Genomic DNA, 17151 nt, shown 5'->3' with positions numbered 1-17151 from the left:
AATTTTTTTTTTTACGGTAATTGCCCTCTTCAAGTTTTCCACTTCTTCTGGGATACTTTTAGTTACTTCTTTATATTTCTAAGGAATTGTCTCTTTTTCTACATTTATAAATGTTTCCGTAGTTAGATACATTATTACCTCATAATTATCTCAACTTCCCCTTTATGTGTGATTATTCTTAGGTTTGTTCCTCACGCCCCCGCCTCTCGCTCTCCCCCATAATTAGCTTATGAAGGTCTAACTTCAAAGAATCAGATTTGAATTAGGCCATTTTCTACTTATTTGGTTTTATTATGTCAATGTTTTGCTTTCATGTTCGTTCAATACATTTTCCTAATTTACCGGTTCATTTTGTTACTTTCCCAATGTTTTCAGCAGAGTACTAAATTCCTTTATTTTTCTTTAAAAATAATGAAACTGTGTTAAGACACCGCATTTTCTGTAATAGAGCTTTCCCTGGGTCCAAGCGGCTTTGGCATGAAATGTTCTCCGTTTCAAAGCTCCCCAGGTACTTTTTCATTTCTTTTTTGATTAACTCTCCAATCCAAGGATTATCTATAAGTAATTTCTTATTTTCAAGCTCTTAAGGTATTTTCGGTCTCCTTTTCATTATTATGATGAATTTTACTTTTTAACGATCAGATTATAGGACCAGCAAAGTCTCTACTTTCATTTTGATTGTTATGAAAGGTTTCATTTGCGGCTGAGCACGTCACTGATTCTTGTAAATAGTTTCTCCAAGTGGAATCACTGCTTCTTTTTCCAGGACGCTACTGTGCCAACTGCTCAGTGCTGGTGTGTTGGCTGCTAAGATGTCCTAAATCTATTTGATCAAGTCTAGTGGTTACTCACTCTGATTTCTCTATTTACGGACGCTTCATCATATCCTAGGTCTGCACAATAATAAAACAGGTGCAGGGAAGTCTCCCCACAGTATCGATTTTATCAAGTCCTCTCGAATTTCTAGTAGCTCTTGCTCTAAGAAGCACTCACATTTATCACGTGCTGAGTGATTTCTGGAACAGCTCGCGTGGTCCTCGCAGGAGCCCCCGGCGTTGGGAGCCCCGCTGGAGGGACGGAGACGGAGGGCTTCACGCTCCCCCGTCAGCTGCGCGGAGCTCCCCGCGAGGGCACCTCGTGGACCCCTCACTGGCCACCTCTGGCTTCTGGCCACCCTTTCGATGCACAGAGTGTGAAAATTATAACTTCTTCATAAAGTTCGCCTTTCATTATTTTGTAGGTCTATCCCTCTTTATGTCACTTAGTATTCCTTTTCTTTTTAAGCAATTTTAACAGCTTTATTGAGGTATAATTGATGCACGACAGTGTACATCAATTAATGGATACAATTTGACGACTTTGGACACATGCAAACCCTGTGACCCGTCACAGCGGAGGGAGCAGACACATGCCACACTCCCCGAAGCTTCCTTGCAGCCCCTTCTTTCCTGCGGCAAGAACACTGAACAGGAGATTGACCATCTGAACACGTTTCACAGGGCACGACATTGTGCAAGGACTGCAGACGCTGTTGTAGAGAGCTTGTTCACCTGACGTAACCGAAACCTCGAGCCCGGTGCACAGCTCCCCACTCCCCAGACCCTGCCAACCGCTCCCCTGCTCGCTGCTTCTGCAAGTTTGACTGTTCAAGTCGCCCCATCCTAGTAGGTTGTGTAGTGCTTCCCTCTGGGGACCGGCTTACCTGGCGTACGGTCATGTCCTCCAGGTTCGCTCGTGTTGTTTTCTATTCCACTGCATGAACATTCCGGGCTTCCTTTATCCATGCTGCTTTCGATTATTTCCATACGATCCAGAAGTGGGGTTGCCGGATCAACGTTCCCTGTTGTGTGTTCCTGCTGCTGATGCCTCTTCTTGTCGTCTGCTGAGCCTCCGCATTTCTTCCTTTATTTCTCACATTTTCTTAGGGCTTCAGTTGGCTTCTCTTCCTCTCGTGTTCTGTACAGACCAGCTTTGGTGTTCATTAAAGCCGGAAGCACGGTCTCTTAAGGGGGCGACCGTCCGCTCACGTTGGTGTAATGACTGCCCCGTTTGATGCTATCGTTTGCCGTAAGCAGTATGTTTAGTATGCATTTTACTTTACTTGTATTTGCAGGTTTGATCAAATGATTGGTTATTACATTTTCTCCACTGGTTATTTTTTCTATTTGAAATCCCCACTGCAATTAACCCCATAGAATCTACATTCTGTATTAGGGGATTTTTTTCTGAAAGGAGAAAACAGGACACGGTGACCTTGCTATGGTCTTCTGTCCCCTCGGCCAGGGAGGCGATGGGCTCCATGCTCTCTTTCCCTCCATGAGTCTCCCCCACTGATGAGACGTTTCAGACAGTTTTGCTTTTTCCTCCCCCTCAACCTTCTAGATTGGGCCGAGATTGTGTAAAATCTTTTATTTCTGGACCATTACTAGAGTTTCCATTTTAAACTTTTTTTTTTTTTTTTTTTTTTTTTTTTTTTTTTTTTTTTTTTTTTCNTATTCGACAGAGATAGAGACAGCCAGAGAGAGAGGGAACACAAGCAGGGGGAGTGGGAGAGGAAGAAGCAGGCTCACAGCAGAAGAGCCTGATGTGGGACTCGATCCCACAACGCCGGGATCATGCCCTGAGCCGAAGGCAGATGCTTAACCGCTATGCCACCCAGGCGCCCCTAGAGTTTCCATTTTAGTTACCAGTTGCGTTTGTCCTTATTTGGCCCACAGACACATCCCATGTAAGAGATGCTGCCGGGACAAGGGTGCTCATCGCGGTGTGCTTAGTCAACGTTAATTACTAGAAACGACCCTGATGTCCAATAGGAGGCTGATTATAGAAATTGTGGTGCATTCACGCCGCTGAACTCTGCGCAGCGCTTAAACATAACCAGAAAGCTTTTCATGTCGTCTATAGAGATATCTCCAGGTGGAATTTTGCGTGAGAACAGCAAAGTACAGCCTGATGTATATAAGATGTTGCTATTTTATCTCATTTGTGGGGGGGGGCTCAGGGTTTTATGTGAGCACGGGCTGACGAGCTCGCTTCTGGAAGGACACACGCAGGAGCTGCGTGTGGACATCTGTGTACAGGAGCTGCCGCGGCCCCTGCCAGGCCCCAGACCGGCTGCTCCGTCTTTTGCTGGGCCTCCCATGAGCGTTTCCCCGAGGAAGCTAGCCGGTGGCGCCGGCGTGTGACTCGTGCCCGCACCGTGCCTTCTGTGTTGATGCGATGTCGTCTGGGCGGGTTTGGGGGCCCAGGGGTGGGGACATGACTTGCGTTGCCTCTGACCTCTGGTTCGAAGGACGTTTGCCCAGTGGCCTTGCCCGTGTTTTGTTCTTTCTACCCGACGTATGCCCTCCTTTCTATCCTTACCACTTGGGAATTCGACAGGGAAAGCCTGGGGGGGGACCCCCGGCCACCTGCAGGCCGTGAGCCTCGCCCCACAGGGTCGGAAGTGCCCTGCAGCTCTCTCCCCTGGGCCTGTCCTCTGTCCTCTCCTGTGGCGGTCGGATGCGAACCACTCCCACCCCCGACTCCCCAGGTGATTCCCAGTCTTGCCTCGCACAAGCTCTGCATTCTGCTGTTTTGTTGGTGGAAACCGTGGGGTTTGCGCCGTGGGGCACCGACCCTGGGTCCTCACCTTAGACGTGAGTTTTGTTTTGGAGGAAAGTCTCGTTCAGGTTTTACCTCACTGTCCTCCAGGATCTGCTTTCCTGCCTCCCGTCTTCAATTCCTGACGCCCTGAGATGGGCCATCATGGGGCATTTTGGGGCAACAGTGGCACTGGGCCAGGGGTCACAGTGAAGCGCTGTTGGCCTCTGGGGCGGGTCCTCCCACCTGCTCACCCCCCACGGCTTGTGGAGGCCAGGATGTCAGGACTCACTACCACGTCTGATGGGGAGGGACGTGCCCCAGGAGTCCTGGGTGAGCTCTGGGCACTGTCTCTGGGGGATTCGGTGCCTCAGGGGTCCCGACAGAGCTTTCCAGGCTCAGTCCACCTCCTGGAGCCCCAGACACGAGCTCTGCCTGGATCCTGAGAGCTCACGGCACTGAGACGCGTCCTGGCCATTGGAAGAGGATGGATGAGAACTGGACGGGAGGGCCAGCACCGCCCGGCCCTCCCAGCGCCCCACCGTCTATCACGCTGTTTGCAGAACACTGGGGTTGGAGGCACCACTGAGCCCTTCCTGCCCGTTGTCACAGCTGCCCCACAAAGCACGTGCTTTTGTCAACCCTGCGCGGGGGATGAGGACCGTGGCCCTTGCGGCAAGAGTGCCGTCCTGGCGGAGTCGGGGAGCGGCCAGTCTGCACGGGCCCGGGGTGTCAGAGCTTGTCTGGGAGGAACTAATGGGCCATTGCTGCTTGCTTGTCATACCTCTTCCCCGGCCACTTCCCTGAATTAGGCCAGAGGGGCCTCCAATGGCCCCCAGCTCCCCTGCATCTCTGTAGTTCTGCCAAGATACATTTTATTACTGACCCGGAGCACAGCCCAGGTCCCTGAACAAAAATCTCCGGTCATGCCAAGCTGATCTTTTACTGTTGCTATTAAACATTTATTAAATAGTCCACACCCTGCCAAAGCTGGGGATGGTAACGGGATGAGTGAGGGCCAGCGCTTTGGCGGATGACATGGCGGCCCTGGGGTCGGGCAGGAAGAGGGCTCAGGGGATGCTCGGGGGCAGAAGAAGATCAACGTGGGACGGGACAGAGGGCGTGGGGATGGGGCGGGGGGCCCGGGGATGGGGGGGTCAGGGGTGGGTGCCTGGCCAGGGGGGTCATGGAGAGAGCGAGCCTGTCCTGAGGCAGGCGCTGAGCTGCTCCCGTCTTTGCAGCACGGGCCACGGTGGCGTCTGTCCTGCTGCCAGCCCCATGGGACCGCACCAACACCAGAGCTCCTAGGAGGCCGTAGGGGCAGCCCGAGGTCACAAGACGCGGACAGGAAGGGACCCCATGGACTGGCCAGACCCTCACAGCCAACGTCATTGGAGAAAAACTCCCCAGCGGTAACAACAGCCCGGGTGCGCTGGTGCGAGCGCCAGCATCCCCGGCTTCCGCACAAGGCAGGTGAGGGTGTTGTGAGGCCGCGGTGGGGCCGGGAGACCTGGGCTTGGACCGCGGCCCACCTGCACCTCTCCCGTGACGTGAGCCAAACCGCGTCCCCCCTGGGGGTCAGGTTCTGGTGCTTCTCGATGGGGTGGGGCCTCTTCCGCCCAAATCCGAGTTGTTCCAGCTGATCTCCCGGGGCTGGGCCACCCCCGCCTGGAGACACTCTCCCCAGGTGATGCCCCCAATGCGCCAAAGGGTCACTTCCTGGCCAGAGCGGGCCGAGCTTGCCCGCGGGGCCCAGGACAGGTCCGACGGCAATGGGCTGAGACCCGCCCCGGTCACGTTTGCCGTCCGTGTGCATCTTGGGGGCCAGAGTGAGTTCTGTGGGAGCCGGGGTCACGGAGCCGGTCACCACTCATGCCGTGGCTTCCAGGTGAGCTGTCCGTGGACCCTCCGTGTGACTCCATGAACGACTGTGCCCTCCCATCATGGGCTCCTTGTCAGGGTGACCGGCACGTCCCTGTCCACACCGTGGACAGCACCACGGCTGAGGGGAGCAGCTGCAGGCCTGACCCTCCCACGCCCCTGCGGTCACGGAGGCATCAGACTCCCGGGGAAACTGAAGTGAGCGGAGACCCCACGCTCGGCTCCCGAGACGCCCTGGATCCCTGCAGAACATTCCCTTAGGATCTGTTCTGAACATTCACTTTGTAGCAGAGAGACGGCGGCTTTGTGGGTGCACTGAGGCCCGGAACGCGCAGAGACTCTCCCCGAAGCATGATGGCAGAGTGCCGCCCAGAGGCCGCATGCTGGGCGCCGCCCTGGGCGACCCGTGGCAGCTCCTGGAGCGGGTTCTCCCGCGTCTGCTTCACACTCCGGGGCCGGACCAGCCCGGAGCGGGCGCTGTGCTCCCCGCGCCGCCTGTGCAGCTCCGAACCGAGGAATCCAAAACACCGCGGACCGGCATCCAGCAGGACCGGAGCCTTCAGCAAGTCCTCCGTGTTTCATGGAGGGTTTGGGGGGCGGGGGATTCTCTACGGGGACAGAGAGTAGGTTGATTTTTTCTAAAATAAGCTTTCTGTTTTGGAATAATTTTAGATTTAGAAAACATGTGCAAAGCCTGCTCGTGGAGATGGCGGCCCGGCTCCCACGCCACCGCAGTGCATTTGTGGACGAAGGAAAGGCCTTGGCAGGTGACTGCGAACTGGTCCGCAGACTCTGTTAGTAGCTGTTCCGTTCTTCCCTTAACGCTCCGCAGAGACATCCTTCCAGCTTTATGGACACTGACCCATGACGCCTGAGTCTCAGGGGTGCGGGGGCTGCTTTGACGCACTCACGTGGCCAAGCGATGAGCGCGGCAGCGTCGGCGGCACCTCCATCCGCCCCGGCCCACCCTGCCCTTGCCCTTCTGCTCCGCGGTCTAGTTCCTCCACCGTCCGCTCTTTCTCCTTCTGAGCCTCTGCCCCCGGTTCCTCGATGCTTGGGACCCCCCGCCCCCCGGCTTGCAGCTTTCCTTGGACAATGCCATTGTCATCTTACAGTCTCAGCAGGGTGGGTGCCACCTCCCCCGGGAAGCCCCCCCAGACCCACCTGTCTGGGCTGGGCTCGATGCCCTTCGCGGGTGCTCCCATGACACCAGGGCCAGGTCCTCCTCAGCTGAGACACAGTGGTCACCCCTGCGCTGCCAGGACAGATGACGGACACATGGACATGTGTCCAAACGGCCTGCCTCTGTGGCTCATCCAGGTCTGCGGGGGTGTGTCGGTGTCCATGGCCCAGCGTCCACCCCAAGGTGGGACACACTGTGGTGGCAGAGATGACAGCAGCCACCGGGGGGCACTGTTGGCCAGTGCTCGGCCAGCTCTTGCGTGGGGCTGGCCAGATCCCTGATTCTGCCTGATTCATTTGCTGGGAGCTGCTGAAGGCCACCGAATGAGGGGCTCCGTGGGGGGATGGAGGGACCACGGTGACTAGGAGCTCCCAGAAATGCAGCTGGGCCCTCTGAGGGCTGCTTCTCTGGGGGCCGGGCAGCTGGGAGGCTGGGGGCGGCTTCATGTCCCTGCTGCCCCCCCAAGCCCCTGGCTAGAGGCACCTCCTGCGCCCTCTGCCTTCTGTGTCCTCTGGGGGGCCCTGGGCGCCTGTGTTGTGGGACTTGGGTCTGAGGAGTGGGCTGCAGTGCCTTCTCTGTTTTCTGATTTCCACGCAATAAACCCACGGAACTGCGTTCGCAGTGACTAACGTAGTGTCGACGTCTGCAGCTGTGGGATCTGGAGAGAAGCCTACGGCGGGGAGAGGGGGCGGCTCTGCCTCTGGCCACAGCAGGACGCTCAGTGGATGACCAGCCTCAGATCTGGACGCCGTCCCCAACAACGGGGCGCCAGGACCGTGGCACCAAGAACACGAAATCATGGTGCACAGGTGAGAGGGGACCCCTCATGCAGAGGCCACATGTGTCCCTGCGTCCAGGCCAGCCCGTGGGAGTCCCAACCCCTGGTGTTTGTAACGAGCGCTCAGCGGCCATGCAGGTGGGATCGGAGCTGGGGGCCCCACATGGCTTCGGGGGCTGGTGGAGGGAATGTCTGTCCCATCTCAGGTGGGTTTCTCTTCTGTTCCAGCCAGTTCCCCAGCCTGTGGGTCTGAAGAGCCCCTGCTCTCTGTCCACTGAGCACAGCTCGCTCCAACTCAACACCCCTGCAGGTTCTTGCCCACCCACCCCGTCCCTGCTCAATGCAGCACCTTCGGTGTCCTGAACTGTTGACCACGCCAGGGCCTCACTCCTGGGCATCCAGTGAGGTGTGTTTTCTGTTAGACTCTGACCACGTGCGTGGTTATCGCCGCTTGACGCTTGTGCACACACAGAGGGAAGGCCCGTCCCCCCGGCCAGGTGATGGGAGAACACATGTGCATCCACATTCGCACACCCTGGCACGAGGTCCCGGGGACCCCAGGAAGCTTGACGGGAGGATGCACACCCCCTGTCGCGTGCAAGGCTTTGCCTGTGCCTCTCCCTCTCTGCGCTCCTTCTGTCAATTCTCAGGCTCACAGTCAGAGCCGGTGTGTCTTCTCTCCTTCCTACACGTGCTCCGAGGGCCCTGTCACAGCTCATCCTGGCCTCCTGTGTCGGGTTCTCTCGGGAGCCTGTGTGTATGTGGACATGTGTGTTTATGCACGCACATGTGTGTGTGCTTGTATTTTGTGCATGTGTGTTTTTACACACACGTGCTTGTGCTCATGTGTTTAAGTGCACACACGTTTGTGTGCATGTGTGTGCCTCTGCACTTGCATGTGTAAGCATGTGTGCAATGCACGTGTGCTTTGTGTGCATGCATGAACGCACACACATGTACAAGCGTGTGTCCACATGTGTTTACATGCAGGTATACCCGTGCGTGTTAATGCACGCATGTGTGTGTGTTTGTGCAGAAGCGTGTGTGCACGTGTACACGCTCCCTCTCCCTGTGGACGATAAGGCTTCTGGAACCCACACCAGTCCCATCCCCTGGCCCCATCTTTCCCTCTCCGCTCTCTTCCCGGGTTCCAGGTGCGGCGCTCAAATCACAAGGGGCAGGTCCACGGAGGGGGTTGACCAGCCGGCTCTCCACAGTGCCTCCGTGAACTGCAGGGCTGAGGTCAGAATCCCTCCCTCTGTCTCTCCCAGACCCGGTGGTAATTAATTATTTCTCTGACCGGGCTGATTCCTCCCGTCATCTGCTGGATGATGAGCTTCCCTCCCAGAGGTGTCTGAGCCGCTCCGACCGTATTGCTGCTCTGTGTCCAGCATCCCTCGGCGGACAGCTCCGCGAGGCGGCCGCCCCGCACCCCGTGGCCCAGCTCGACCACTGTTTGGGAAAGAGAAGATGATATCCAATCTGCAGAGAGTCACTTCTAATTCACCACATTTCCTTCCTGAAGGAGACCTTTCAGGTGGGAGGGAGCCTCTGATTCCAGCCTGTCCCACGTTTCACGCCACGTTTGTGGGCACCTGCTCTGCATGTCTCACGAGAGCGGGGCAGCGGCTGCTTCCATCTCTGTCTTTTGGGGCAAAGTGCTCTGTGCTTCGTGATTCTCAAACACGCGTGAGCTTCTGTGTGCTGCGTGGGTTCATCCGTGCAATCCTGTTTTAATCTCAAACACCAACCATGGGAGGGAGATGCGTCCTCCCTTTACGGGTGACAGAGCAGGAGCCCAGAGAAGGCAGGTTGTCTGTGGGAGAGAGCCAGAGCATGTGTCCTCTGAATGGGAGGCCGCGGGGCACCCCCTGAGCACAGCTGGCCTGACCCTGACCCTGATGGGGGTCAGATCACTCCAACCCCCCCCCCCCACCCCTTGGGCCCTGCTCAATGCTGGCAGCAGACGATGCTGGGGACCTGGGCCCTGAACTGCCCTCTCTCTGCCCCACCCCTGCGTCCCTGTGGCCGGGGGTGCCCTGGATCACAGGGGGCCCTGCTGGGGGTCCCTGGGCCCCATCAGACTTCTGGCTACTCGCTCTTTCCCAGACAGGAGCAGGGACCACCCTCTGGGATTCAAACCTGAGCCAGGCGTCCCCAGCGTGTGCTGACCTCATCTGTCTTTTCCTTGTGGAGAGTGGGACGCTGAGGGGTGATGTCCAGGCTCTGGGCCTGAGCGAACCGGGATGCCCAGCAGGGATGGGGGAGGAGGCCACCCCAAGCAAGCTCCCGTTGTTGATGGGGTTGTGGAATCTAGGTAAGGTTCCGTGGGGTGCAGTCCGGAGCCGAGGACCAAGAAAGAATTCTTGAGGCGTCTTTGGTGCAAAATGGTGGTTTATTAGAGCATGGGGACAGAACCCGTGGGCAGAAAGAGCTGCCACCCCGGGTGGTGAGGGGGGGCTGGTTATACACTAAGGGGCTGGGGGAGGTGAGGAAACTGAGAGATTGAGAAAGAACTTTCACATGTTAAGGAGACTCTCAGGATACAGAGGCCTCGCCATTGTCAAGTTCTGGTTGTTTTCCCTCCGGCAAGGCATTAGCATGAAGACAGTTGTTCTCCAGTGAGTTCCCATCACGTGACCCTTTGGGGGGGCAGGCCGCAGGGTGGAGGCTGGTGCTTTGTCTTCAGCCCGCCTTCTGTTCCCTCCTCATCACGACTTCTCCCCCGAAAGGTCCCGCGTCTGCTAGTAACCGGGTTTCCTGGAACGGTGGTTTGGGGGCACACGAGAAGAGGGCTTGGCCTGGTTGCCCCTCGCTTTCAAGCCCACCTGCTCCTCCCAGGGTTGTGCTCACCCCTGCGCAACTCGCTGCCCAAGCGTCTTCTCTGACACTGGTTTGCTTCAGTTCTTTGTTTTACCGGAAGGAAGCCCTTTCTCGTCCCCCACGGGTGATATATGTTAGGAAAATGTCTATCTCCTCTTCATTCTTTTTCCCTGAGTGTTTAGGGCCCCCCAGGGTCCCCATTCTGTATGAAGCTCCTCTGGGCTCCCTCAGAATCGGTTGGGAGAGGAGCGTGTCCCCAGGGCAGCATCTGGAACCTGGGTGGGGCTTGGCGCCAGAGGGAGGAGCTGGGAGCCTGCCATCCCAGAGAGGGGCCCTGGGGGTCCTCAGAGCAGCCTGGAGGGGCCTGTGCAGCAGGCGTGGTGCCAGGCCCCTCCCGCCCCAACCAGAGCTGTCCTGTTGACCTTTCTTGTCCTCAGGATGGCCACCAGGGGCTTCCTGGGGAGGGTCTCATGGGGCAAGAAAATCAGAAATCAAGAAAGACGGAGCTGGGGCCCCGACACACAGCCCGTGAGCCAGGGCTGCTGTGGGAGCTGAGAGGTGCCTGCTTCCAGGGCCTCATGTGGAAGGAGGTGCTCGGACTGGATGCTGACCGTCCCCACCGAGCCACCATTGCTACACGGAGCATTGTGATGACCGTGTCCAGCAGGTGCACACGTGCACGCGTCCTGTGGAGGAAGAGGGTCTCACGCCGAGCCAGCCGGAGCGTGGCCGGCACAGCCAGAGGGCCGCTTGGAGGCTGAGGCTGGGCCATCTGCAGGCCAGGCTCACCTGCTGGGCGCGAGCCGCTCTTCGGGGTTAGCACGGACTTGTGTGAGTCCAGGCTCAGGGCTGATGAGGTGGGCGGGAGGCCGTGTGGTGTCTCGGGCGGCAGGGGTGATCCTTGCTCGGGATGATGAGACCAGAGGCTGCAGAAGGGCATGTGGCCTCCCCTAGACCTTCCAGAGCCCTCTGCCCTCTGCTCACGGCCCTCCCAGCCTGCACACGGTGGTGGTGGCGTCCATCACATGAGGATGTGTGGGATTCGAGGAAATGGCAGGTGCAACCATAGCAGGGCCTGACCCGAGGGAGAGCCCGCGACCCCTGGCTGCACTTGTCCCTAGTGCGGCCCTTGTGACCTCCTGCCCTCCCTGCAGGAGCCGCCCCACCCCCGCCCTGGGTGGTGGCAGACCTCAGGGGAGCGGGGCCAGTAGGATTCTAGTCTGGACCTGGGACTCAAGCCGGACAAACCGCACTCAGGAATATCTGGGCGTCGGAGATGCTGTTTGCCTTCGTTCCGGAAGCCCTACGTCTGCGTGGGGAGAATCCAGGCTTCATTCGGTTTGTTTGGTTGCGGAGACCGCCTTGCCCCGTCTGGGACTCCTGGCCGCCACGCTGGCGGTCACGCGGCCGGCACGGGGGCACACCAGGAGCCGGCTGTGCACACCCAGAGACCCTCATGTAGCGGATGCCCCCTGCCCTCAGAACCCCGTCCCTGGGGCTGCCCCTCGGGTGAGGACGAGACCCACTGAAATCTCTCTCCCCTCAGTTAACTGTCTGGAAAGCAGCATCTGACTCTCTGAGTGCTGGGGTCAGAAACATCGGGAAGCGTCAGCCTGCGGAAAGGGGCTGTGAGGCAGGTCCAGCTGGGGTCCTGCTGCATCCCCTTCCCCGAGAGCCTTCGGAGGGGCTGCAGAAATCCTCCTGGAAGTTCTGGTCCCAGAGGAAGTGGGGCCTTCCGTCCCCACCAGCCAGCTGCCCCCGTGTCAGGGAAGGGGTAGTGGGGGCAGAGCCAGAGGGACCATCTCCTTTTCTCTGATGGGAGCTCAGAGCACACTTAGCGCCCCCAGGGCGCCAGGTCACTTGGCCGCAGGCCTCCACTCTGTCACCTGTCTGGAAGCGACCACATCCTCCCTGATCCGGGAAGCCCCACAAGCCATGGGGCCTACAGGGCTCCTCCTTAGGGCTCTGCTGAGGGGCAGCCCCTTGCACCCAGGCTTCAGACCCTCACACCCAGGCTCCACACCCCTGGCCTCACACCCAGTGTGGCCGCCTCAGAACTTAGCTCCCCAACCGCTCACTTGGGCCCCGGCAAGCGTCCCTCTGGGTCTGGCCCCGCGGACGAGCGTGCGGTGGTCGGCGCCGGGCTACTGCCTGGGTGGAGAGAACACCGGGGGATTCCAGCCCAGGAAGCCTCCTTCCCAGTGGCCTGAGTGCCTCGCAGGGCTCCGCGGTTGGTGGGTGACCTCACTCTCTTGGATCTAAAATTCGCTCTGTTTACGTCTGCACAGAACATGCGCCGAGACGGACTTTTCTCCAGCTTTGCTGATGTGTGATTGACAATTAAACAATGGAATGTACTGAGGGTTTACGACTGATGACTTGATACTCGTTATTTGTTGTGAGCTGACTGGGGTTCCCATCACCGCGCGTGGGGGCCACCGTTGTGGCGTCAGCACCGTGCACACCCGCCCCCCGGCTCTGGGCCCGCCGGGGAGGCAGAGCCCGAGCTTACCTGTCCCGACCCGTACCTGCGGGCTGTACGCGACCTCCTCTCCCGTGTCCCCCATGGCCCCATCGCCATCTGGCGGTGACAACTAGATGGATATTGAACGCTAGAAGGACAGACAGATTTATTTTTATTAAAATTTAATACCGGTTAATTTTGATTTCCAAAAAAAGGTAAGATAAGATTTATTTTACTGGGATCATTTTCATTTAAATGCTTGACATTCATTAATTCTCTTTTACATTTTGCCTTTTGATTTTAATATGTAATTGTTTTTTTTTTTAAGATTTTTTTTTATTTATTTGACAGTGATAGAGACAGCCAGTGAGAGAGGGAACACAAGCAGGGGGCGGTGGGAGAGGAAGAAGCAGGCTCCCAGCGGAAGAGCCTGATGTGGGGCTCGATCCCATAACGCCGGGATCACGCCCTGAGCCGAAGGCAGGCGCTTAACCGCTGTGCCACCCAGGCGCCCCTTAATATGTAATTGTTAATATCTTGGAATAAATACTATTTTGGAAAATATAAAAACTTTTTATTTTTCTCTCTTAAACTTTAATTTGTATTTTTATGAAAATGTATCCACAATGTGTATAATTTTAATACAATTGTATTTTATTATTTAAGCCTCTGATTCATTACTTTCATCAGAACACAAACTAGCTGAATCTTGATTAAAGTCGAGTAAGTTTGCTGAAATTCAATTAGAAAGATAAGCTTATACATTATACATGTTTTATCTTATTCCTGAACTAAGTGGCAGGTGCGTCCACAGCCCCTGGCTGGGCCTGGGTCCAGGCGGAGTCACCAGGTGCGCGCGTAGCAAACCAGCCCAAGTGACGGGACTAAGCTGGACGGGACCCGACACGGTACCAAAGTAAGTGACACAAAGGTGGGTTTTGGAATTGCGTTCGTTTAGCGAGTGTTGCTTTTGCAGCGTGCAGACTGACCCCCGCCCCTTCTCCCTGCTATGGTCACTGAGGGTCAGCGCTCCGCGGCCCCTGGGTGTCTGCTCCTTACATCAGGTGTTTGCCTGTGAGGACGTCAGAAGTCACGAGTCTGAGACCGCGCTCCATGGAGCCGGCCGCCTCCCCGACCTGGGTCCTCGTCCACTCTGGCAGGCCTGAGCGGGGCGGCGTCGCAGAGCAAGGGGGGTGGCTCTCCGCCTCACTGGGGTCCGGGCACTGGGGTCCTGGCCCCGGCCTCTCCCTCGGGCTCCCGGCTGGCAGATGGCACACTCGTGGGGTCAGCTGCTGGTGGTTGGTGTCTTCACGTGTGTGCGCGCACACGCACATGCACACCTACTGCACACGCACACACCGCACACGCACGTGCATACACACCCCACATGCACACAGACGCACAGGCAGGCACGTCCTATGGGCCTGTTTGTCCAGAGAGCCCCGACTGCCCCCCACCCAGATCAGACCCGGGCTCCAGCTCCAGCGCTGTCTAAGCGTCAAACACACCTGCAGAAACACTCCCGTCCAGCCCTGCTGGGGCCACCCCAGTCTTACAGTCTTGGGGACCTGCTGCCCACACAGGTCACAAAAGCGGTCACGCCGTGAAGCTCTACCCGGTTTCTGCATCTTATTCTGGGTTTGCAGCTTGTGCCCCATGGTTTCCTGGGCTGCTCTTCCTTCTGTCCAGGGAGGCCTGGGAGGCTCAGGGCAACCCCGGCTGATATGATGGTTCTGCTCTGGGTTCGAGGCTCCCTGGGCCCAGAGGAGCTCAGCTGGTGGAGAGCCGAGAGCCTCATGGCCACCCCTTGTCCTCAGCACCCGCTGGGAGCCCCCTGCTTGGCCTCTGGGGGCAGCATCCCCACCCAGAGGCCCAAGGGGAGCTGATCCTTGTGCTCACGGGATTGGACGCCACATGCAGGGAGTGAGGACTCCCAGCCCGTGCCAGCACGGGGAGGATGCCGCCCAGTCTTCTTCGTACCGGATCTGAGTCTGTCCCTAACCCCCGGCAGGAGACCTGTAGCAGGAGCTCCTTTGGCAAAGCTCTGCCCGGGTGCATCCCTGTTCTCCCACGTTCAGAGCCATGCGTTTTGAAAGTTTGTTTAGTTTGACCAGTTCCTGTCCACTCTCCATCTATTGCTGTAACATTAACAGGAAGAAATCACACGTTGCGGGAAGACAGAGACCTCCAGCCATGGTCATGTTGGCTTCTGCAGGTTCAATAAGCGGAGGGCATTAAAAATAGAACAGACAGCTCTAGGTAGACCAGCAGGCCTGAAATTTTAATAGGCTGCAGCTCCAGGCAAAAGCCAGCATCTGGAGGAGGCCGAGGGCCGAGAGTCCTCGAAAGCAGGCAGGCTGCATCCTGGCCCGTCCCAAAGCTGCTGCATGCCGTGTGCCGTGCCCGGCCCACCAGCAGACCCTCCCGCCCTGCGCCCGCTCCTGGAGGCAAGCCTCTACCCGTGCTCCTTCGGTGCCGCAGACCCCAGCACAGGCGAGGGGGGAGTCAGTGTATGTTGTCTAATTAATCAATCAAATACCTGCAGGATTCTTGGAAATACTAGTCAGGGGACGGTGGATGAAGACCCAAAATCCTTTGCCAACCCCCTGAGAGCATATGTCCACTCTGGAGGCTGGCCTGTACGTCTGACTGGGCCCGAATACGGGCTCCTCCGTGGGACCCACGGGGTTAGGCTGTGGAGCTGCGGCTGCTGCGACGCCTAGGACAGAATCGGCTCTGCTCACTGCTGCACTCGGCCAGCTGTGGCGGCCACCCCTGGACAGTCCGACCAGATGGCGCGGCCACCCCTTTAACCCTGCGGCTGGAGCTGGTTTGTCTAACCACTCCCGTGCAGTTTCTGCTTAAACGTGGGCCTGCCTGGCGTGGATTTGGGACCCTCGGAGATGCATGAAGAGCCTGCCAGGCCGAGTCGAGTGCACAGCCTCATGGCTGTCCTGCATGAGCCGGGGCCGACCGTGTCCTGACGTTAAAGACCCCGGATGCCCCATCACCTACAGACACAGCAGCCAGTCCTTGGGCCCCCCTCGACCTGTTTCTCCCATCCCCTCTCTGTCCCTGCAGACCTGCAGCCAGGATGATGCCCCCTCCCTCCGTGTCACCTCCTCCAGGGACCCGAGGGCACACCTGGCTGAGGGGGGCCCACCCAGCCTCTCTGCTGGTCTGAGCTCCCCGACCTGCGGCACGGTCCACACAGCTCTCCATCGTGTGAGCTCCTCAGGGGAACGACACCATCTGTTGACTGACCTCTGTCCCTCAGGCCCCTCTGTGCCCCGTATACAGCTCCATGGGAGCTCCGGGCTTGTATCTGCCTGTGTGGACGAGTGGTGGATGTCAGGGCCCTGGGTCAGGTCGGCAGCCCAGACCAGCAGGGAGGGACGGTCAGCAGGAGCAGGCAGCAAAGGACCAGGTGGGGGCTGATCTGTGCGTGTAAGGTGCCCAGACGTCCCTGGATCGCAGGGCAGCTGGGAGTCCTGGGGGCAGATGATTCCGGAGATCCTGGGAAGCAGGGACAGTGTGAGGTCAGCCTCTTTCCAGGGTGTGTAAGTCTTTTTTTTTTTTTAAAGATTTTATTTATTTGACAGAGATAGAGACAGCCAGCAAGAGAGGGAACACAAGCAGGGAGAGTGGGAGAGGAAGAAGCAGGCTCATAGCAGAGGAGCCTGATGTGGGGCTCGATCCCATAACGCCGGGATCACGCCCTGAGCCGAAGGCAGACGCTTAACCGCGGTGCCACCCAGGCGCCCCTCAGGGTGTGTAAGTCTTGCTGGGAAGGGATTTCACTNTGTAATTGTTAATATCTTGGAATAAATACTATTTTGGAAAATATAAAAACTTTTTATTTTTCTCTCTTAAACTTTAATTTGTATTTTTATGAAAATGTATCCACAATGTGTATAATTTTAATACAATTGTATTTTATTATTTAAGCCTCTGATTCATTACTTTCATCAGAACACAAACTAGCTGAATCTTGATTAAAGTCGAGTAAGTTTGCTGAAATTCAATTAGAAAGATAAGCTTATACATTATACATGTTTTATCTTATTCCTGAACTAAGTGGCAGGTGCGTCCACAGCCCCTGGCTGGGCCTGGGTCCAGGCGGAGTCACCAGGTGCGCGCGTAGCAAACCAGCCCAAGTGACGGGACTAAGCTGGACGGGACCCGACACGGTACCAAAGTAAGTGACACAAAGGTGGGTTTTGGAATTGCGTTCGTTTAGCGAGTGTTGCTTTTGCAGCGTGCAGACTGACCCCCGCCCCTTCTCCCTGCTATGGTCACTGAGGGTCAGCGCTCCGCGGCCCCTGGGTGTCTGCTCCTTACATCAGGTGTTTGCCTGTGAGGACGTCAGAAGTCACGAGTCTGAGACCGCGCTCCATGGAGCCGGCCGCCTCCCCGACCTGGGTCCTCGTCCACTCTGGC

This window comes from Ailuropoda melanoleuca, chromosome 15, assembly GCF_002007445.2.
Source record: "Ailuropoda melanoleuca isolate Jingjing chromosome 15, ASM200744v2, whole genome shotgun sequence".
In the NCBI taxonomy this organism is placed as follows: domain Eukaryota; kingdom Metazoa; phylum Chordata; class Mammalia; order Carnivora; family Ursidae; genus Ailuropoda; species Ailuropoda melanoleuca.
This window is presented reverse-complemented; position numbering follows the sequence as displayed.